Source organism: Oncorhynchus tshawytscha, linkage group LG10 (assembly GCF_018296145.1).
Source record: "Oncorhynchus tshawytscha isolate Ot180627B linkage group LG10, Otsh_v2.0, whole genome shotgun sequence".
Classification (NCBI taxonomy): Eukaryota; Metazoa; Chordata; class Actinopteri; order Salmoniformes; family Salmonidae; genus Oncorhynchus; species Oncorhynchus tshawytscha.
In genome coordinates this window covers 880,730-903,545 of record NC_056438.1, presented here as the reverse complement: position 1 = coordinate 903,545, position 22,816 = coordinate 880,730, and the positions used below count along the sequence as shown (strand labels likewise).

Below are 22,816 nucleotides of genomic sequence, written 5' to 3'. Positions count from 1 at the left end.
ACCGCCATGGATTCTTACTTCCAAGGATTCCTACTGCTCAGGATTATTTCTACCAAGGCATTTTACTGCCAATGAACCTCACTGCCAAGGATTCTTACTGCCAAGGATTCTTACTACCAAGTATTCTTAACACCAAGGATTCTTCTACCAAGGATTCTTACAGCCAAGGATTCTTACTGCCAAGGATTCTTACTACCAAGTATTCTTAACACCAAGGATTCTTCTACCAAGAACTCTTACTACCAACGATTCTTACTGCCAAGGATTAATAATATCAAGGGATTCTTACTGCCGAGAATTCTGACAACCAAGGATTCTTACTACTAAGGAATCTACTATAAAGGATTCTTACTGTCAAGGATTCTTACTGCCAAGGATTCTTACTACCAAGGATTATACTGCCAAGGATTCTTACTGCCAAGGATTCTACAACTAAGGTTTCTTACTACCAAGGATTCTTACTACTAAGGATTCTTACTGCCATGGATTCTACTACCAAGGATTCTTACGGTAAAGGATTGGAGCGGCAGGGTAGCCTAGTGGTTAGAGTGTTGGACTAGTAACTGAAAGGTTGCAAGTTCATATCCTCGAGCTCATATGGTCGTTCTGCCCCTGAACAGGCAATTAACCCACTGTTCCTAGGCCGTCATGGAAAATAAGAATTTGTTCTTAACTGACTTGCCTAGTTAAATAAAGGTAAAAATAAATACAAATAAAATACTGCCAAGGATTCTACTAACTTGGATTCTTACTCCCAAGGATTCCTACTGCTCAGGATTATTTCTACCAAGGCACCTTACTGAACCTCACTGCCAAGTATTCCTACTGCCAAGGATTCTACTATAAAGTTTTCTTACATCCAGCAATTATTTTTTTTATTTTACCTTTATTTAATGACAGCCTAGGAACAGTGGGTTAACTGCTTGTTCAGGGGCAGAATGACAGATTTGTACCTTGTCAACTCGGGGGTTTGAACTTGCAACCTTCCGGTTACTAGTCCAACGCTCTAACCACTAGGCTACGCTGCCACCCCTCAGGATTATTTCTACCAAGGCATCTTACTGCCAATGATTCTTACCACCAAGGATTGTTACTGCCAAGAATACTACTACCAAGGCCTTTCACTTCAAGGGATGCTTACTGCCACGGATTATTACTGCCAAGGATTCTACTTCAAGAAGTCTTACTACCAACAATTTTTACTGCAAAGGATTAAAATTACAGAGAATTCTGAAAACCAAGGATTCTTACTACCAAGGAATCTACTATAAAGGATTCTTACTGCCAAGGATTCTTACTACCAAGGAATCTACTTCCAAGGGTTCTTACTACCAAGGAATATTCCTGCCAAGGAATCTTACTACCAAGGATTCTTTCTACCAAGGATTCTATTACCAAAGATTCTTTACACCAATGTGGTAACGTGTGGTAATGTAGTGAAGTCCACAGTAACGTAGTGAAGCCGTCTCCATAGTAATGTATTGAAGTTCTGTAGTGAAGCCATCTCCATAGTAATGCAGTGAAGCTATGTATTGAAGCCGTCTCCATAGTAATGTAGTGAAGACGTCTCAATTGTAATGAATTGAAGCTCTGTAGTGAAGCTGTCTCCATAGTAATGTAGTGAAGTTCTGTAGTGAAGCCATCTCCATAGTAATGAAGTGAAGCCGTCTCCATAGTAATGAAGTGAAGCCGTCTCCATAGTAATGAAGTGAAGCCGTCTCCATAGTAATGAAGTGAAGCCGTCTCCATAGTAATGAAATGAAGCCGTCTCCATAGTAATGAAGTGAAGCCTTCTCCATAGTAATGAAATGAAGCCGTCCCCATAGTAATGAAATGAAGCCGTCTCCATCCCTAGATGAAGTGCGATCGGATCATCATCAAATGCGATCAGATCATCATCTAATTGGCCTTCACATAACTCTTATAGGATTTCCATGTGGATGGGAATATTGGAAATGTAATCAAAGTTTACACGAGGACAACTTATTTTTAACTAAGACAAAATAATTCAGAACTGAATTTTTCCAATATAATATAGGTTCAGCAAATCCCCTTATTGTTTGGGATACCTTTAAATGTACCTTCAGAGGTAATTCAATTCAATATTCATCAATAATAAAAAACAGTTTCTGTCTAAAGAGACTAACAATGGAAATACAGGAACTAAAGCTCATCCGTTGTTTAAAAATGGCATTTTTGCCTTTGTGCAGATTTCCATGTCTCAATTTCGATTAATTGAAAATGATACTTTGAAAAAAGTATCTCTCTTTTTCAAACAAGCATTGCAGAGTTATCTACAATTTAACTTTCATGCCCCTGAAAAGATGAACAAATATTACAACAAATATTATCGTCACGACTTCTGCCGAAGTCAGGCCCTCTCCTTGTTTTGGCAGCGTTCGGCGATCGACGTCACCGGCTTTCTAGCCATTGCCGCTCCACTTGTCTTGTTTCCATACACACCTGGTTTTCATTTCCCCAATTAATCTACTTGTATTTAACCGGACCTTGGCCGCCGGAACAGGCTGGAACGACAGGGCCCTCACCGATATCGATGCAGCCTACGAGAGGACGTCCGACTTGAGCTAACCTAATTTCCTTTGACCAACTGGTGGATTTGTCCATCCGGTTGGATAACCTGCTGGTCACCCGCGGACTTCCAGAGGGGGCTCTGTCGGTTCTATCGTCCAGTACTCCTGCTCCGGTGCCCATGGAGTTAGAAGGGGCTGCTCATAGGGAGACTGGAGGAGGAGCCATCACGTGCGCCATCTGTGGTCGCAGAGGACACATTGCCGGTCGGTGCCGTGTTGGTTCCTCTGGGAGTCGAGGCAACAGGCAGGACACTCTGGCGTCACCTCAAGTGAGTTTTCAGCACACTCATCCAGAGTCCTCAGTTGATCAACTGTTTGTGCCTGTTTGTTTCCCTGAGTTTTCCCCACATTCCCAGCATAAGACGCTCGTCGATTCAGGAGCAGCTGGGAATTTTATCGACAGAGCATTAGCCATTAGGTTAGGGATGTCACACCCTGACAATAGTTTGATTTGTATGTTTCTATGTTTTGTTTGGTCAGGGTCGGATCTGAGTGGGCATTCTATGTTGTGTGTCTAGTTTGTCTATTTCTATGTTTGGCCTGATATGGTTCTCAATCAGAGGCAGGTGTTAGTCATTGTCTCTGATTTGGAACCATATTTAGGTAGCCTGTTTTGTGTTGGGTTTTGTGGGTGATTGTTCCTGTCTTTGTGTTTGTTGCACCAGATAGGGCTGTCTCGGTTTTTTCACGTTTCTTATTTTGTATTATACATTGTTCAAGGTATCATCTTTATTAAAGATGTATAAAAATAACCACGCTGCGTTTTGGTCCGCCTCTCCTTCCCAGGAAGAATTCCGTGACAAGGGATCCCTATTTTCCCATAGTTAGACCCTTCCCGGTACATTCTCTAGATAGTCGACCATTAGGGTCTGGGCTAATCAAGGAGGCCATGGTTATGTAGGGGAGTCATGAGGAGAGAATCAGTCTCTTTCGCTTTTTCACGAAACTGGATCTCAGGAGTGCGTACAACCTGGTGCGTATCCGGGAGGGAGACGAGTGGAAGACAGCGTTCAGTACCACCTCATAGCATTATGAGTACTTTGTCATGCCGTACGGGTTGAGGAATGCTCCATCAGTTTTCCATTCCTTTGTAGACGAGATTTTCAGGGACCTGCACGTGCAGGGTGTAGTGGTGTATATAGATGCCATTCTGATATACTCCGCTACACTCGTCGAGCATGTGTCCTTGGTGTGCAGGGTACTTGGACGACTGTTGGAGCATGACCTGTACGTCAAGGCTGAGAAATGCCTGTTCTTTCAGCAGGCTGTCTCCTTCCTAGGGTATTGCATTTCCACATCAGGGGTGGAGATGTAGAGTGACCGCATTGCAGCCGTGCGTAATTGGACAACTCCCACCACGGTAAAGGAGGTGCAGTGATTTTTAGGGTTTGCCAATTAATACCAGAGATTTATCCGGGGTTTTGGCCAGGTTGCTGTGCCCATTACCTCACAACTGTAGGGGGGTCCTGTAAGGTTGCTGTGGTCGGCTGAGGCGGACAGGGCTTTTGGGCAACAAGAGCTCTGTTTACTTCGGCTCGAGTGCTGGCCCATCCGGATCCCTCTTTGGAATTCATAGTGGAGGTGGACGCATCCGAGGCTGGGATAGGAGCCGTGCTCTCTCAGCGCTCAGGCACGCCACCGAAACTCCACCCCTGTGCTTTCTTCTCGAAGAAGCTCAGCCCAGCAGAGCTTAACTATGATGTGGGAGTTGTTGGCTGTGGTTAAGGCGTTGAAACCGTGGAGACATTGGCTTGAGGGGGCTAAACACCCTTTTCTCATCTGGACTGACCACCGCAACCTGGAGTACATCCTGGCAGCGAGGAGACTGAACCCTCATCAGGCAAGGTGGGCCATGTTCTTTACCCGTTTTGTGTTTACCCTGTCCTACAGACCAGGTTCCCAGAATAACTGGGAATGCAGTAATATAACTGATGAATACAGTAATATAACTGATGAATACAGTAATATAACTGATGAATACAGTAATATAACTGATGAATACAGGAATATAACTGATGAATACGGTAATATAACTAATGAATACAGTAATATAACTAATGAATACAGTAATATAACTGATGATGCCACTGTGTGAAAATAGAACAGTAGTGATGAATACAGTAATATAACTGATGAATACAGTAATATAACTGATGAATACAGTAATATAACTGATGATACCACTGGGTGAAAACAGAGCAGTAGTGATGAATACAGTTATATAACTGATGAATACAGTAATATAACTGATGATGCCACTGTGTGAAAATAGAACAGTAGTGATGAATACAATAATATAACTGATGAATACAGTAATATAACTGATGAAAACAGTAATATATCTAATACTACCACTGGGTGAAAATAGAACAAGAGTGATGAATACAATAATATAACTGATGATGCCACTAGGTCAAGGAACCTACCAGGTACAACCCTACATCTGTAAACATGGGATCCCTCATAGATATCATCCTGACCAACTTGCCCTCTAAATACACATTCACTGTCATCAACCAGGATCTCAGCGATCACTGCCTCATTGCCTGCATTCGTTATGGGTCCACGGTCAAACGACCACCCCTCATCACTGTTAAACGCTCCCTAAAACACTTCAGCGAGCAGGCCTTTCTAATCGACCTGGCCCGGGTATCCTGGAAGGATAGAGGATGCCTGGTTGTTCTTCAAAAGTGCTTTCCTCACCATCATAAATAAGCATGCCCCATTCAAAAAATGTAGAACTAGGAACAGATATAGCCCTTGGTTCACTCCAGACTTGACTGCTCTTGACCAGCACAAACACATCCTGTGGCGTACTGCATTAGCATCGAATAGCCCCCGTGTTATGCACCTCTTCAGGGAAGTCAGGAACCAATATACACAGTCTGTTAGAAAAGCTTAGGCCAGCTTTTTCAAGCAGGAATTTGCATCCTGGAGCGCTAATTCCAAAAGGTTTTGGGACACTGTAAAGTCCATGGAGATTAAGAGCAACTCTTCCCAGCTAAGGCTAGGAACAACTGTCACCACCAATAAATCTACGATATTCAAGAATTTCAAAAAGCATTTTTCTACGGTCGGCCATGCTTTCCACTTGGCTACCCCTACCCCGGCCAACAGCTCTGCACCCCCCGCAGCAACTTGCCCAAGCCCCCCCAGCTTCTCCTTTTCCCAAATCCAGATAGCTGATGTTCTGAAAGAGCTGCAAAATCTGGACCCCTACAAATCAGTTGGGCTAGACAATCTGGACCCTCTCTTTCTAAAATTATCCACCGCAATTGTTGCAACCCCTATTACCTGCCTGTTCAACCTCTCTTTCGTAACATCTGAGATCTCCAAAGATTGGAAAGCTGCTACAGTCATCCCCCTCATCAAACGGAGAGACACTCTAGATCCAAACTTTTACAGACCTATATCCGTCCTGCCCTGCCTTTCTAAAACCTTCGAAAGCCAAGTTAACAAACAGATCACCGACCATTTCGAATCCCACCATACCTTCTCCGCTATGCAATCTGGATTCCGAGCTGGTCATGGGTGCACCTTAGCCACGCTCATAACTGCCATTGATAAAGGACAGTACTATGCAGCTGTCCTTATCGACCTTGCCAAGGCTTTCGACTCTGTCAATCACAGTATTCTTATCGGCAGACTCAATAGCCTTGATTTCTCAAATGACTGACTCGCCTGGTTCACCAACTACTTCTCAGAGTTCAATGTGTCAAATCAGAGGGCCTGGGAGTCACTATGGGGGTGCCACAGGGTTCAATTCTTGGGCCGACTCTGTTGTCTGTTTATATCAGTGATGTCGCTCTTGCTGCTGGTGATTCTACCTCTATGCAGACGTCACCATTCTGTATACTTCTGGCCCTTCTTTGGACACTGTGTTAACTAACCTCCAGATGACCCTGATGAACCGATGATGCCACTGGGTGAAAATAAAACAGTAGTGATGAATACAGTAATATAACTGATGAATACAGTAATATAACTGATGAATACAGTAATATAACTAATGAATACAGTAATATAACTAATGAATACAGTAATATAACTGATGAATACAGTAATATACTTGATGATGCCACTGGGTGATAGTAGAGCAGTAGTGATGAATACAGTAATATAACTGATGAATACAGTAATATAACAGATGAATACAGTAATTTACCTGATGAATATAGTATTTTTTAAATTTTTTACAATTTTATTTCACCTTTATTTAACCAGGTAGGCAAGTTGAGAACAAGTTCTCATTTACAATTGCGACCTGGCGAAGATAAAGCAAAGCAGTTCGACACATACAACGACACAGAGTTACACATGGAGTAAAACAAACATACAGTCAATAATACAGTATAAACAAGTCTATATACGATGTGAGCAAATGAGGTGAGACAAGGGAGGTAAAGGCAAAAAAGGCCATGGTGGCAAAGTAAATACAATATAGCAAGTAAAACACTGGAATGGTAGATTTGCAGTGGAAGAATGTGCAAAGTAGAAATAAAAATAATGGGGTGCAAAGGAGCAAAATAAATAAATAAATAAATTAAATACAGTAGGGAAAGAGGTAGTTGTTTGGGCTAAATTATAGGTGGGCTATGTACAGGTGCAGTGTACAGGTGCAGTGATCTGTGAGCTGCTCTCACAGTTGGTGCTTAAAGCTAGTGAGGGAGATAAGTGTTTCCAGTTTCAGAGATTTTTGTAGTTCGTCCCAGTTATTGGCAGCAGAGAACTGGAAGGAGAGGAGGCCAAAGAAAGAATTGGTTTTGGGGGTGACTAGAGAGATATACCTGCTGGAGCGTGTGCTACAGGTGGGAGATGCTATGGTGACCAGCGAGCTGAGATAAGGGGGGACTTTACCTAGCAGGGTCTTGTAGATGACATGGAGCCAGTGGGTTTGGCGACGAGTATGAATCGAGGGCCAGCCAACGAGAGCGTACAGGTCGCAATGGTGGGTAGTATATGGGGCTTTGGTGACAAAACGGATTGCACTGTGATAGACTGCATCCAATTTGTTGAGTAGGGTATTGAAGGCTATTTTGTAAATGACATCGCCGAAGTCGAGGATTGGTAGGATGGTCAGTATTACAAGGGTATGTTTGGCAGCATGAGTGAAGGATGCTTTGTTGCGAAATAGGAAGCCAGTTCTAGATTTAACTTTGGATTGGAAAGGTTTGATATGGTTCTGGAAGGAGAGTTTACAGTCTAACCAGACACCTAAGTATTTGTAGTTGTCCACGTATTCTAAGTCAGAGCCGTCCAGAGTAGTGATGTTGGACAGGCGGGCAGGTGCAGGTAGTGATCGGTTGAAGAGCATGCATTTAGTTTTACTTGTATTTAAGAGCAATTGGAGGCCACGGAAGGAGAGTTGTATGGCATTGAAACTTGCCTGGAGGGTTGTTAACAGTGTCCAAAGAAGGGCCAGAAGTATACAGAAAGGTGTCGTCTGCGTAGAGGTGGATCAGAGACTCACCAGCAGCAAGAGCGACATAATTGATGTATACAGAGAAGAGAGTCGGTCCAAGAATTGAACCCTGTGGCACCCCCATAGAGACTGCCAGAGGTCCGGACAGCAGACCCTCCGATTTGACACACTGAACTCTATCAGAGAAGTAGTTGTAATATAGAAGTAATATAACTGATGATGCCACTGGTTGAACATTGAACAGTAGTGATGAATACAGTAATATAACTGATGAATACAGTAATATAACTGAAGAATACAGTAACTGATGAATACAGTAATATAACTGATGAATACAGTAATATAACTGATGATGCCACTGGGTGGAAATAGAACAGTAGTGATGAATACAGTAATACAACTGAATACAGTAATATAACTGATGAATACAGTAATATAACTGATGATGTCACTGGGTGAAAATAGAACAGTAGTGATGAATACAGTAATATAACTAATGAATACAGTAATATAACTGATGAATACAGTAATATAACTAATGAATACAGTAATATAACTAATGAATACAGTAATATAACTAATGAATACAGTAATATAACTGATGAATACAGTAATATAACTGACAATGCCACTGGGTGAAAATAGAGCATAGTGATGAATACAGTATTATTCCCTTCATTAAAATGAGATCACAACAGATGTTATGTTCTCCATCCTAAATGGCCCCCTATTCCCAATGTAGTTCACTACTTTTGACCTATGAACAGGGTACAATTTAGGGGAGGGTTACAGAGCTAGAGACTGCAGGGTCACAGAAAACCATCAGGTCTGCCAGTAGTGGGGTACAGAGCTAGAGACTGCAGGGTCACAGAATACCATCAGGTCTGCCAGTAGTGGGGTACAGAGCTAGAGACTGTCAGAGACTGCAGGGTCACAGAATACCATCAGGTCTGCCAGTAGTGGGGTACAGAGCTAGAGACTGTCAGAGACTGCAGGGTCACAGAATACCATCAGGTCTGCCAGTAGTGGGGTACAGAGCTAGAGACTGTCAGAGACTGCAGGGTCACAGAATACCATCAGGTCTGCCAGTAGTGGGGTACAGAGCTAGAGACTGTCAGAGACTGCAGGGTCACAGAATACCATCAGGTCTGCCAGTAGTGGGGTACAGAGCTAGAGACTGTCAGAGACTGCAGGGTCACAGAATACCATCAGGTCTGCCAGTAGTGGGGTACAGAGCTAGAGACTGTCAGAGACTGCAGGGTCACAGAATACCATCAGGTCTGCCAGTAGTGGGGTACAGAGCTAGAGACTGTCAGAGACTGCAGGGTCACAGAATACCATGAGCAAAGGAAACAAAAACACACATGCAGCCAAAACAGAAAGATACATTAGGTCAGAGACCTCCTAAAGCTTCTGAGCAGGGTTGGTGCATCAAAACCAATGCAGAACACCATCAGGCCAAACCACAAGCCACGGAAACACACAACACAGACACATATTTATATTTACATTTGACATTTTGGTCATCCAGAGCGACTTACAATGAATTATCACAGTCATATTAAGTACATTTTCCTCAATGTTGTAGCTATAAATAAATAATTAAGAAATAAAGGGACATGTTACTATTATAGAACAGGTGATGAATATAGAGAAATGTTACTATTATAGAACAGGTGATGAATATAGAGAAATGTTACTATTATAGAACAGGTGATGAATATAGAGAAATGTTACTATTATAGAACAGGTGATGAATATAGAGAAATGTTACTATTATAGAACAGGTGATGAATATAGATAAATGTACTCACCTCCACCTTGTCCGAGGCTACAGTATACCAGTGTACTCAACAGCACTGAAACACACAGAGAGAACTATCACTATGGTACATGATGTAAACACTGAAACACACAGAGAGAACTATCACTATGGTACATGATGTAAACACTGAAACACACAGAGAGAACTATCACTATGGTACATGATGTAAACACTGAAACACAGAGAGAACTATCACTATGGTACATGGTGTAAACACTGAAACACAGAGAAAACTATCACTATGGTACATGGTGTAAACACTGAAACACACAGAGAGAACTATCACTACATCTCAATCCACAGCATCTGTCGGCCTTCTGCATTTGCGGTGGAAAGTGTGTTTTGCTCTACGACCCCACATGTCTCAAGGACTCACCTGAAGTCAGTACAGCTGATGTGCCAACTTCTGTGCGAACAATTTGGGCTACAAACTAATACGACCCTGTTATAGAGAGGGGAGACTCAGAAACACGATGGTGCTCTACGAACCCCACAAGTGTGACCGCACTCGTCTGTATTGCAGATTCAGTCTTCCCAGCCTGGTGCAGGTCTACAATTTTGTTTCTGGTGTCCTTTGACAGTTCTTTGGTCTTGGCCATAGTGGAGTTTGGAGTGTGACTGTTTGAGTTTGTGGACAGGTGTCTTTTATACTGATAACAAGTTCAAACAGGTGCCATTAATACAGGCAACAAGTGGAGGACAGAGGAGCCTCTTAAAGAAGAAGTTACAGGTCTGTGAGAGCCAGAAATCTTGTTTGTTTGTAGGTGACCAAATACTTATTTTCCACCATAATTTGGAAATAAATTCATAAAAAATCCTACAATGTGATTTTCTGGATCTTTTTCTCATTTTGTCTGTCATAGTTGAAGTGTACCTATGATGAAAATTACAGGCCTCTCTCATCTTTTTAAGTGGGAGAACTTGCACAATTGGTGGCTGACTAAATACTTTTTTGCCCCACTGTATATGAGACAGTAGATCTAGCAGGTCTATAATAATATATTCAACCTTATGTTCCCTCTACTATTATAACTGTTGATACAGGGCTCATATGTGAAACTATTCTAACTGAACATTTTATTTCACAGTGACACTGACTCCGAATGGCAGCCCCCAGTGCCAAGGTATCCATCCCCCACTGAAGCTGGTTCATCCAGCTCCTGCCACAAGTGGTGTTCATCTGCCCAAATGTATTTCTGCCGGCATGGATGTGCCTCAGGGCCAAAAGGACATGGAGGCGTCGCTGTGTTCTTTGCAATCTGAAGTCCCCCATCACCTGCACCACATGCTTACAGCAGAAAGAGACTGCTATGGCACCTGGCATCAGCAGCACAATATTGTGTAGAGGACTGAGGGTCTTCCAAATATTGAAAGTGTTATTTTGTAAATGAATATATTTTTTTAGTTTTTTCTCAATTTCTTTTGTTCATGTTTTTTCTCCATTTGTTGGGGGGGGGGGTGTGTTAGAATACCATTTTGGTATTTTGTATATAGTTATTCCATTCAAAATGTATAACTTCACCAATTTTCCCACTTGGGTACATTTGGGCTACTTGTGTGGGACACCTGGGTGACTTCATGATAAATGTCATGTAGCACACTCATTTTGGAAGCTTTCATTCTGAAACTTTGCACAAGTACTGTTGCCCTCTTATGTTTTTCACTGGAATTGTCCCCATCATCCTATCTGAATGTTTGTTTTATCTTGTTCATTTTAAAGATGATGATGCAACAATAAAAAAATTATGTTTTTTTTCATTGTATTATCTAAACCAGATATATTGTGTTATATTCTCCTATATTCAATTCACATTTACACAAACTTCAGAGTGTTTTCTTTCAAATGGTACCAAGAATATGCATATCCTTGCTTCTGGGCCAGAGCTACAGGCAGTTAGATTTGGGTATGTCTTCAGGTGGAAATTGAAATAAGTAGGGGGGTAGCTCTATGAGGTTTTAATTAAACTATATAGATATTAAACTATATAGATATTTAACCATGTATATAATAAACTATATAGATATATATTAAACTATATAGATATTAAACTATATAGATATTTAACTATATAGATATTTAACCATGTATATAATCTATATGGTTCAATATCTGTATAATTTAATATAATATAATTTAATGTATAATTTAATGTCTGCCGTAGGCAGACATGGCTCTCAAGAGAAGACAGGCTATGTGCACACTGTCCACAAAATGAGGTGAAAACCTCCTGTCCAATGTATGATCACATTAGAGACACATATTTCTCTCAGATTACACAGATCCACAAAGAATTCAAAAACAAATCCAATTTTGATAAACTCCCATATCTACTGGGTGAAATTCCACAGTGTGCCATCACAGCAGCAAGATGGGTGACCTGTTGCCACAAGAAAAGGCCAACCAGTGAAGAACAAACACTATTGTAAATACAACCCATATTTATGCTTATTTATTTTCCCTTGTGTACTTTAACCATTTGTACATTGTTACAACACATATATATATATATATATATATATATATATATATATAATTTGACATTTGTAATGTCTTTATTATTTTGAAACTTCTGTGAGTGTAATGTTTACTGTTAATTTTTATTGTTTATTTCACTTTTGTAAATTATCTACCTCACTTGCTTTGGCAATGTAAACACATGTTAACCATGCCAATAAAGCCCCTTAAATTGAATTTAATTTAATATTAAACCATGTAGATATTAAACTATATAAATATGTCACGACTCCGACCGAAGGACACTCCCCTTCCCGTTCGGGTGGCGCTCGGCGGTCGTCATCGCCGGCCTACTAGCTGCTACTGATGATTTCCTCCCCCTCCTTATGTGTTGATTGTGTGCACCTGTTTTGAGTTAGGTAGTAGGCTTTATTAGTCAGCCGGCCCGCAGGGTTCCTTGTGCGGGATTAATTATTGTGATCGTCTGTTTGGTGTACTTATGTGCACGTCTATTTGGGTTTTGTGTTTTCCCATTTTGTGGGTTTTCCTTGGACGGTTTAAGTCCCCCTGTTTGGGGCATTTGTTTGTTCAGTACGCCCTGTGTTTTTGTGAGGGTTGGCTTATGTTCAGCGTTTGTGTCAGTGCATTAAAATAGCACTCCCCTGAACTCTCTGCTTCCTGCGCCTGACTCCTCACCCACTACACTCAGACTGTTACAAAATATATATTCAACTACATGTATATTCAATTATACAGATATTGAACCATATAGATATTAAACAATATATATATTACACTATATAGATATTAAACTATATAGATATTAAACCATATAGATTGTAAACCACATAGATATTAAACCATTTAGATAATATTAAACTCACAGAGTAGAAGACAGGTCCGTTCCATCTCAACGTGTCGATCAGTAACTGTATCTAAACTCTAGTGACTTGTAGCCTGTCCATCCCCCACTCATCTACACTTCCTCTTTGCTGAGAAGGACTGAGAGGTGTGAATCATGTGTGTGACAGAGAAGGGGTTCGAGAGAGAATAGACATGGCTCTCAAGAGAAGACAGGCTATGTGCTCACTGCCCACAAAATGAGGTGGAAACTGAGCTGCACTTCCTAACCTCCTGCCCAATGTATGACCATATTAGAGAGACATATTTCCCTCAGATTACACAGATCCACAAAGAATTCGAAAACAAATCCAATTTTGAAAAACTCCCATATCTACTGGGTGAAATTCCACAGTGTGCTATCACAGCAGCAAGATTTGTGACCTGTTGCCACGAGAAAAGGGCAACCAGTGAAGAACAAACACCATTGTAAATACACCCATATTTATGCTTATTTATTTGATCTTGTGTCCTTTAACCATTTGTACATTGTTAAAACACTGTATATATATATATATATAATATGACATTTGTAATGTCTTTACTGTTTTGAAACTTCTGTATGTGTAATGTTTCCTGTTAATTTTTGTTGTTTTTCACTTTATATATTCACTTTGTATGTTGTCTACCTCACTTGCTTTGGCAATGTTAACACATGTTTCCCATGCCAATAAAGCCCTTGAATTGAATTGAATTGAATTGAGAAGAGAGACAGAGAGACAGAGAGACAGAGAGAAGAGAGACACAGAGAGAGAAGAGAGACAGAGAGAGAAGAGAGACCGAGAGAAGAGAGACAGAGACACAGAGAGAAGAGAGACACGGAGAGAGAAGAGAGACAGAGAGAGAGAGAGAGAGAGAGAGAGGGGGAGAGATAGGGAGAAAAGAGAGAGAGAAAGAGAGAGACAGACAGACAGACACTACCCTTCACAACATAACCTAGATAGATAGATAGATAGATAGATAGATAGATAGATAGATAGATAGATAGATAGATAGATAGATAGATAGATAGATAGATAGATAGATAGATAGATAGATAGATAGATAGATAGATAGATAGATAGATAGATAGATAGATAGATAGATAGATAGATAGATAGATAGATAGATAGATAGATAGATAGATAGATAGATAGATAGATAGATGAGGTGTGAAGTGAGAGGTGCCAAGGTCCTTGAGCTCAACAATGGCAAGAGTCTCACAGATGCAGAGGCCTTTGAAGCTCCCTGCCCCTGTGCAGAGATCATTACAATACATTACTCTCTGGATGTAAATAATGAGAAGATACGAGTAGAAAAATAAGTTCCTTATAGAAAATCAATACACTTTTTACTGACTATCATAAAAATGGGAACATAGGAAAGTGAATCTTCCACATAGACTGGCATGGCACAGTGCTATATTAACACACTACCCCTCTGCCCTCTGTGCGCACGGAACCCGCTATCGGGCTGAAATTCCACAACATACGGTGATCGATCCATAAATAGTCATATTAAACATTCATGAAAATACAAGTGTCTCACATGTATCGAAAGCCTAGAATCTTGCTAATCCAACTGCGTTGTCAGATTTAAAAAAGGATTTACTGCGAAAGAATACGATGCGATTATCTGAGCATAGAGCCCCATAAAAATCAACTATTTCAACCAGCACAGACGTAACATAATCACAAACTGCATTAAAATAAATCTTTTACCTTTGACGATCTTCGTCTGTTTGCAATTCCAATGCTCATTGTTACACAATGAATAATCCTTTGTTTGATAAAATCAGTTTTTGTAGCCTAACACGAAACATTTTGTGAACCGCTTGTGTCTTGAATTCCGTCTCATTCCATTTTCGACGACACATTCCAGGTAAATAACCCACACAGAACGTGACTTTTCCAGTCATGTTTGGTTTCACTGCAAGCAACTGGTTTATTTGTAACACAATCAAAAAGATGGGCCATTTCGCGGGACGTATTGACTGAAAGAAACCGATTTGAAGACAACAAGTCATGACATCATTGTGCACCAATGATTTGCCCGCTGTTTCGTTGATTGACTGTCTTTTAACCCAATGACCATTGATCGTCTTGAAATCTAGCTGGGTAGATGAGCTGAGGTAAACGGCAATACGCCATGTTTATGAGATGCAAGACCAACCCATGTAGTAAGCTCCAGCGTAAAGTGAGTCATTCGCTATTGAAGTTTCATACCGGAAGGAGAAACACATATTACGCACAGCATTGTTTCGCATATTCAGCATAATGATATATCAATCATTATGGCGACTAAGTAAGGGAAAGCTAAATCCTAGTCTAGATATACAGATGTACACACAATTTTAGAATAAATTGATTGGGAAGGTGAGACAGAGATTGTTGTAGGACGATTCATTTAGCGATTGTGGAGGAATTTTTTTTGAACGGGAGAGGACATTGTTTTGGACTGTTCTTATCATGCTAATGCCCTCGTTTGAAATCAATAATATAAAATATTATTATTATTATTATTTTTTTAATTTTAGAAGCAATATATAAACATGTAATGTCATGAAATGTGAGATGCGTGTGTCTGCCGCCCCACACCAACCAACATGAAATAGCCTATTTGAGGCTGTTGAGGAGAGGGCAGGACCACATCAATGGCCAAAGTGAAATGGAGACAGCAGATTCAGCTGGTCTGTTGTAATATAATAAAGACAGTAGATCTAGCTGGTCTGTCATAATATAATAGAGACAGTAGATCTAGCTGGTCTGTCATAATATAATAGACAGTAGATCTAGCAATATCTTCAACCTAATATATTCAACCTTCAACTCTCTATATACATATATCTGTTTATTACACCTGTTGATACAGGGCTCATATGTGAAACTATTCTAAATTAACATTAACATTTTTTTTTGTGACATTGACTCCGAATGGGTGTCTTATCCGGTGTCCTGTGTGAATTTAAGTATGCTCTCTCTAATTCTCTCTTTCTCTCTCTCAGAGGACCTGAGCCCTAGGACCATGCATCAGGACTACCTGGCATGATGACTCCTTGCTGTCCCCAGTCCACATGGCCTTGCAGCTGTTCCAGTTTCAACTGTTCTGCCTGCGGCTATGGAACCCTAAACTGTTCATTTTTACTCTTGAGGTGCTGTCCTGTTGCACCCTCAACAACCACTATGATCTCCACCCGGCACAGCCAGAAGAGGACTGGCCATCCCTCATAGCTGTAGTATCTGGGATCTACATCTGTTTATATTAGTTACTGTGCTGTTACTAAGCTGTAATGCATTACGGCAGTGTTACGTTACTACACCTAATAGGAAATGCACATGCGCACCGGGAACTGTAGAGCACGAGGGGTTTTGACTAAACGAAAACTAACTGTACTCCCGTCTCCTGCCTGGTCATTTCTCCACAACACAAATATTACAATAGCCTGGTTCCTCTCTAGGTTTCTTCCTAGGTTTTTGCCTTTCTAGGGAGTTTTTCCTAGCCACTGTGCTTCTACACCTGCATTGCTTGCTGTTTGGGGTTTTAGGCTGGGGCTATATAAATATAATTGATTTGATAGAGGACTGAGGGTCTTCCAAATATTGAAAGTGTGTAAATAGTTACTCATGTTATTTTGTAAATGTATGTATATATTTTTTTTCATATATGTTTTAATCAATAATTATTATTTTTATTATTATTTATTTCTTTTTCATTTCTTTTTCTCAATTTTTTGGGTTGTGTTAGAATACCATTTTGGCATTTTATATATAGTTATTTGTTTCAAAATGTATACAGTGCCTTGTGAAAGTATTCGGCCCCCTTGAACTTTGTGACCTTTTGCCACATTTCAGGCTTCAAACATAAAGATGTAAAATTGTATTTTTTTTGTGAAGAATCAACAACAAGTGGGACACAATCATGAAGTGGTCGACATTTATTGGATATTTCAAACTTTTTTAACAAATCAAAAACTGAAAAATTGGGCGTGCAAAATTATTCAGCCCCCTTCAACCTCAGGAGGCTGAAGAAATTCGACTTGTCACCAAAAGCACTCACAAACTTCTACAGATGCAGAATCGAGAGCATCCTGTCGGGCTGTATCACCGCCTGGTACGGCAACTGCTCCGCCCACAACCGTAAGGCTCTCCAGAGGGTAGTGAGGTCTGCACAACGCATCACCGGTGGCAAACTACCTGCCATCCAGGACACCTACACCACCCGATGTCACAGGAAGGCCATAAAGATCATCAAGGACAACAACCACCCGAGCCACTGCCTGTTCACCCCGCTATCATCCAGAAGGCGAGGTCAGTACAGGTGCATCAAAGCTGGGACCGAGAGACTGAAAAACAGCTTCTATCTCAAGGCCATCAGACTGTTAAACAGCCACCACTAACATTGAGTGGCTGCTGCCAACACACTGACTCAACTCCAGCCACTTTAATAATGGGATTTGATGGGAAATTATGTAAAATATATCACTAGCCACTTTAAACAATGCTACCTAATATAATGTTTACATACCCTACATTATTCATCTCATATGTATACGTATATACTGTACTCTATATCATCTACTGCATCCTTATGTAATACATGTATCACTAGCCACTTTAACTATGCCACTTTGTTTACATACTCATCTCATATGTATATACTGCACTCAATACCATCTACTGTATCTTGCCTATGCCGCTCTGTACCATCACTCATTCATATATCTTATGTACATATTCTTTATCCCCTTACACTTGTGTCTATAAGGTAGTAGTTTTTGAATTGTTAGCTAGATTACTTGTTGGTTATTACTGCATTGTCGGAACTAGAAGCACAAGCATTTCGCTACACTCGCACTAACATCTGCTAACCATGTGTATGTGACAAATAAAATTTGATTTGATTTGATGTGTCACACCCTGATCTGATCTGTTTCACCTGTCTTTCACCTGTCTTTGTGATTGTCACGTGACCATAGAGAGCCTTTTTATTATCTATTTTGATTAGGTCAGGGTGTGATTAGGGTGGGTAATCTAGCATGTGTATTTCTTTTGTTGGCCTGGTCTGCTTCCCACTCAGAGGCAGCTATTTAGCATTGTCTCTGATTGGGGATCATATTTATTTCCCCACTGTATTTTTGTGGGATCTTGTTTGAGTGTAGTTACCTGTGAGCACTCCATGACTTCACATTTCGTTTGCTGTTTATTTTTTTTTGTGTGCTTCACGAATAAAGATGTGGAATCCAGATCACGCTGCGCTTTGGTCCAAGTATATTTCCAACAACGATTGTTACAATGATTGTCTCCACCCCCCTCCATCTTCCCCATTGTATTTATACCTGTGTTCCCTGTTTGTCTGTTGCCAGTTTGTCTTGTCAAGCTTACCAACGTGTTTTTCCGAGCTCCTGTTTTTCCTAGTCTCTGTTTTTCTAGTCCTCCTGGTTCCTGCCTCTTGCCTACCTTGACTCTGAGTCCGCTTGCCTGACCATTTTGCCTGCCCAGATCTCGAGCCTGCCTGCCGCAGGAACACCGACCTGGCCAATTAACTTTTGCCTGTCCTCGACCTGCCTTGCCGGTTGTTCAATAAATATCAGAGACTCGAAACATCTGCCTCCTGGGTCTCGCTCTGTGCCATTATACTATGATGGTGATAATACTAATAATAAATTATCATCCTGAATATTAAGGCTCAACCATGCAAATTGGCTTGGTTATTATTTATTTAGACATCACACATTTTAATCTTACTTTTACCCAGACATCATACACACTCTCACTAAATCACATCCAATATCACACACAACAACCTACTAAGATCTACTACACATATAGACAGTGTCACTAAATCACATCCAATATCACACACATCAACCAACTGAGATCTACTACACACATATCATATTTTGAATGTTCTACCATCCGTGGCATTGGCTCACAGGCAAACAGCCTGGGAATCAAACATAATGCTAGAACCTATTTATTTAATTCTAAACATCAGACATTTAAAATCTTTATTTTTGACCGTCATGTCTCTCATGTCAGAAACTTTACAAGCTCTAATTACGGTAAATTTAGACTGAGAAAAGTATCTAGTTATGGTAAGGGGTGAAATTTGTATAGCCAATTATAATTGTAACGGTTTAGCAGATTATAAAAAAGAAGATCAGTCTTTACATAAAATAAAAGGAATATAACATATACTGTTTACAGGAAACTCACTCTACATCCTTAGATGAAGTTGTTGACAGGAGACTCACTCTGTTGCCAGTTTAGATGAAGTTGTTTACAGGAATCTCACTTTACATCCTTAGATAAACTTGATGAAGTTGCATGGAAAAATGAAAAAGGTGAAGAACTCAAAAGGTGTGATGATATTAATTAACAAAAATGTCGATCTGAATGGGCCAATAGTCAGGAATGATTCAAGGAGGTGGATCCTTTTGAATATGAATGTGTACAAAAAAGAGATTTGGCTCATTAATCTATATGGTCCAAATCAGGATGAACCACACTTCTTCAAAAACATTTATACCAATTTATTGAACTTACAGGCAACAAATTATCAAATCATTATGGTGGGAGTCTATAACACAGTGTTAAGTACCTCAATGGGCCGTAAAGGAAATCACTCTACAAACTGTCATCACCGTGCCTTCATGGAAATCACAACTATTATGGACACATTAGAAATAGTGGTTATTTGGAGGCTAAAAACTTAATCAAATGAGTCTTCTTGACTATTTCTTCTCTCTTTTTGTCTTTTATCAAGTTTTGACAGAATATGAACAGATCATCATCTAATTGACCTTCACATAACTCTTACAGAATTTCCACGGGGATATTGGAAGTTTAATCAGTCTACTGGAGGACAACATATTTGTAACCAAGACAAAATATTTTAACTGAATCTTTTCCGGACAATATAGATTCAGCAAAACCTCTTATTGTTTGGGATACCTTTAAATGTACCTTCAGAGGTCATTTAATTCAATTCATTATTCATCAATAATAAAAAAAGTAGTTTCTGCAATAAATATACAGGAACTAATAGTACAGGTATAAAGCAATAAAAATGGAAAAAGAAATAGAACTGGAGTAACTTATTCAAGAATGATTTTATCACATGCGCCGAATACAAGTGTAGACCTTACCGTGAAATGCTTACTTACAAGCCCTTAACCAACAACACAGTTCAAGAAATAGAGTAAAAATAATATTTACTAAATAAAGAAAAGTAAAAAACAAAAGTAAAAAAACATAATAAAAAGTAACAATAATAACGAGGCGATATACAGGGGGTACCGGTACTTGGTAATATATTACAAAATAAAGCAAACTGGATGGAATATGGAGATAAACGAACCAATTTCTTCCTGAATTTAAAACACAGGAACGCTATCAAAAATAATTAGCAGAAACTCGTTACTAAAGACAGAGTCATCTATGATTCTCTGATTTTATGTTTTAAAAGATTTTGAAAAGGCCTTTGATAATGTTAAGACTGGATTTTATATATAAATGCCTGGATTTTTTCCATTTCAGTGAGTTTCTTATTCAATGGGTAAAAGTCATGTAAACATTAGCAACCCCAGGTGTAAAATAGTAAATAATGTCTACTTCTCAGAGGGTTTTGAACTGTCAAGAGGAGTTAAACAAGGATGTCCGCTGTCACCATATCTATTAGTTTTGGCCATCGAAATTCTAGCTATTAAAATCAGATCAAATAACAACCTTAGAGGAATAGAAATCCGAGGCATAAAAACAAAGGTGTCCATGCATGCCGATGACTGTTCTATATTAAGCAAGCTGCAATGTCTCATTGAAAATCTAGATAGCTTATCTGGACACTCTGGACTAAAACCTAATTATAATAAGTGTGCTATATTACGTATTGGATCCTTAAAAAAAAAAACTTTTACATTTACCTATAAAATGAGCTGATGGTGAAGTGACATATTTGGTTTACATATCACCAAAGATATAAATGGGCTCTTCACAATAAAATGCAACCATTGGTGTCAGTAAACGCATTAAATCCAGTAGCACAGTTGCAGTCACCAACGCTCAGGATAACAGAAAAGCAGCCTTACAAGTCAAATGGTGTTCTCTCATTTGTGTCTGGAAGTAGTTAGCAAGCTAGCTTGAGTGCTTGACTGCTATTGTTACCTTTGTGAGGTTAGAATGCTCAGATCAACCCTACTCCTCGGCCAGAGCATCCAGTGTCAATAGAGCAAAACTCTCAGAGTTTACGAATGCACACTCTGTCATTCTCAAATGAATTTACGAACACAACATAGTATAAACCAGGCTTTAGTCTTGAAATTTTGGTAATTTAGTTTAGTAATTTTCTGGATAACTACAGACGTGTGTCTGAGTGGTATGGTCAATGTGACGACCGTGGTTTGGCACCATCCACGTTAAAAATGTACCGAGCCGATGTTTGAGGTTTCCTGAATTATCTTATTCAGTTCCGGCCAAATGGTATGCAAGCTAAGGTCGTTGGAATTCGAAAGAAGTTACTCTGCTTGGCGAAGATGGACAGGGACTCGCAGCAGAGCCAGGCAACGCATAGGGCAAAATTTCGCCAATGCTGCAGGGACGAGGTGCTCAGCGCTGTGGAGTTAAAACACTTTGTTGAGCTAAGCAATCAAGCAATTCCTTCAGTTCTCAGTATGTCACGCCCTGGTCTTCGTATTTTGTGTTTTCTTTATTATTTTGGTCAGGCCAGGGTGTGACATGGGTTTATTTATGTGGTGTGTTTTGTCTTGGGGTTTTCGTAGGTATTGGGATTGTGGCTTAGTGGGGTTCTCTAGCAAAGTCTATGGTTGTCTGGAGTGGTTCTCAATCAGAGGCAGGTGTTTATCGTTGTCTTTGATTGGGAACCATATTTAGGCAGCCATATTCTTTGAGTGTTTCGTGGGTGATTGTTCCTGTCTCTGTGTTTGTTTGCACCAGATAGGCTGTATAGGTTTTCACGTTACGTTTGTTGTTTTTGTGTTGTTCGTTTTTTCGTCTTCATTAAATATGTATCAAGAATACCACGCTGAATTTTGGTCCGACTCTCTTTCACCTAAAGAAAACCGTAACACAGTAGGCTGGAGGTCCGAGCCACCTGCTCTGACAGGCGTGGGTTTGCAGCTCTCATGTCCAGCCGGTTGGCCATATTTAATAGCACTCGCCGTTCCCCAGTCACCATGTTTAGTGAGAGTGATTTTACTGAAGTAACCCCGGAAGGTGGGGGTTATCAGATGTGCATTGCGAGCCACAAAACAAACTAGCTTCGGGGAGTGCAGAATTGTTATATGTGAGGAGGAATACACTTGGCTTAAACGATTCCATCAAATCAGGCCTCATCTGAGTGGAATGACCTCAGACACAGAACTCTTCTTTTTCACATCCTGCGGTCAACCGTACGGTAATCTGTGTGAGTCTGTGGGCCAAATATTTGCAGAGTTTGGCATTGGAAGTAAAGTGACCTTCGGTACAATTCGACGAAGTGTTGCCACATTGAACTTCAACCAAGGTTTGGTTACAGACCGGGGAACTGTGGCTGACCATATGTGTCACTCTCTGGAAACGCAGGCACGGCACTACCGGTACCATAATTTGCCCAAAATTGCCAGCCGGGCCTGGACACTGATTGAGGGA

The 22,816-nt window shown here is 40.2% G+C and overlaps 1 protein-coding gene and 1 pseudogene across 1 annotated transcript in view; both read right to left on the bottom strand.

Moving 5' to 3' along the window:
• The window catches only part of LOC112239428, a 35,764-nt pseudogene extending 22,519 nt beyond the window's left edge, over positions 1-13,245 (bottom strand).
• LOC121847552 (probable ATP-dependent RNA helicase ddx17) overlaps positions 1-22,816 on the bottom strand; it is a 269,776-nt gene that overhangs the window by 166,234 nt on the left and 80,726 nt on the right. The window lies entirely within an intron of this gene.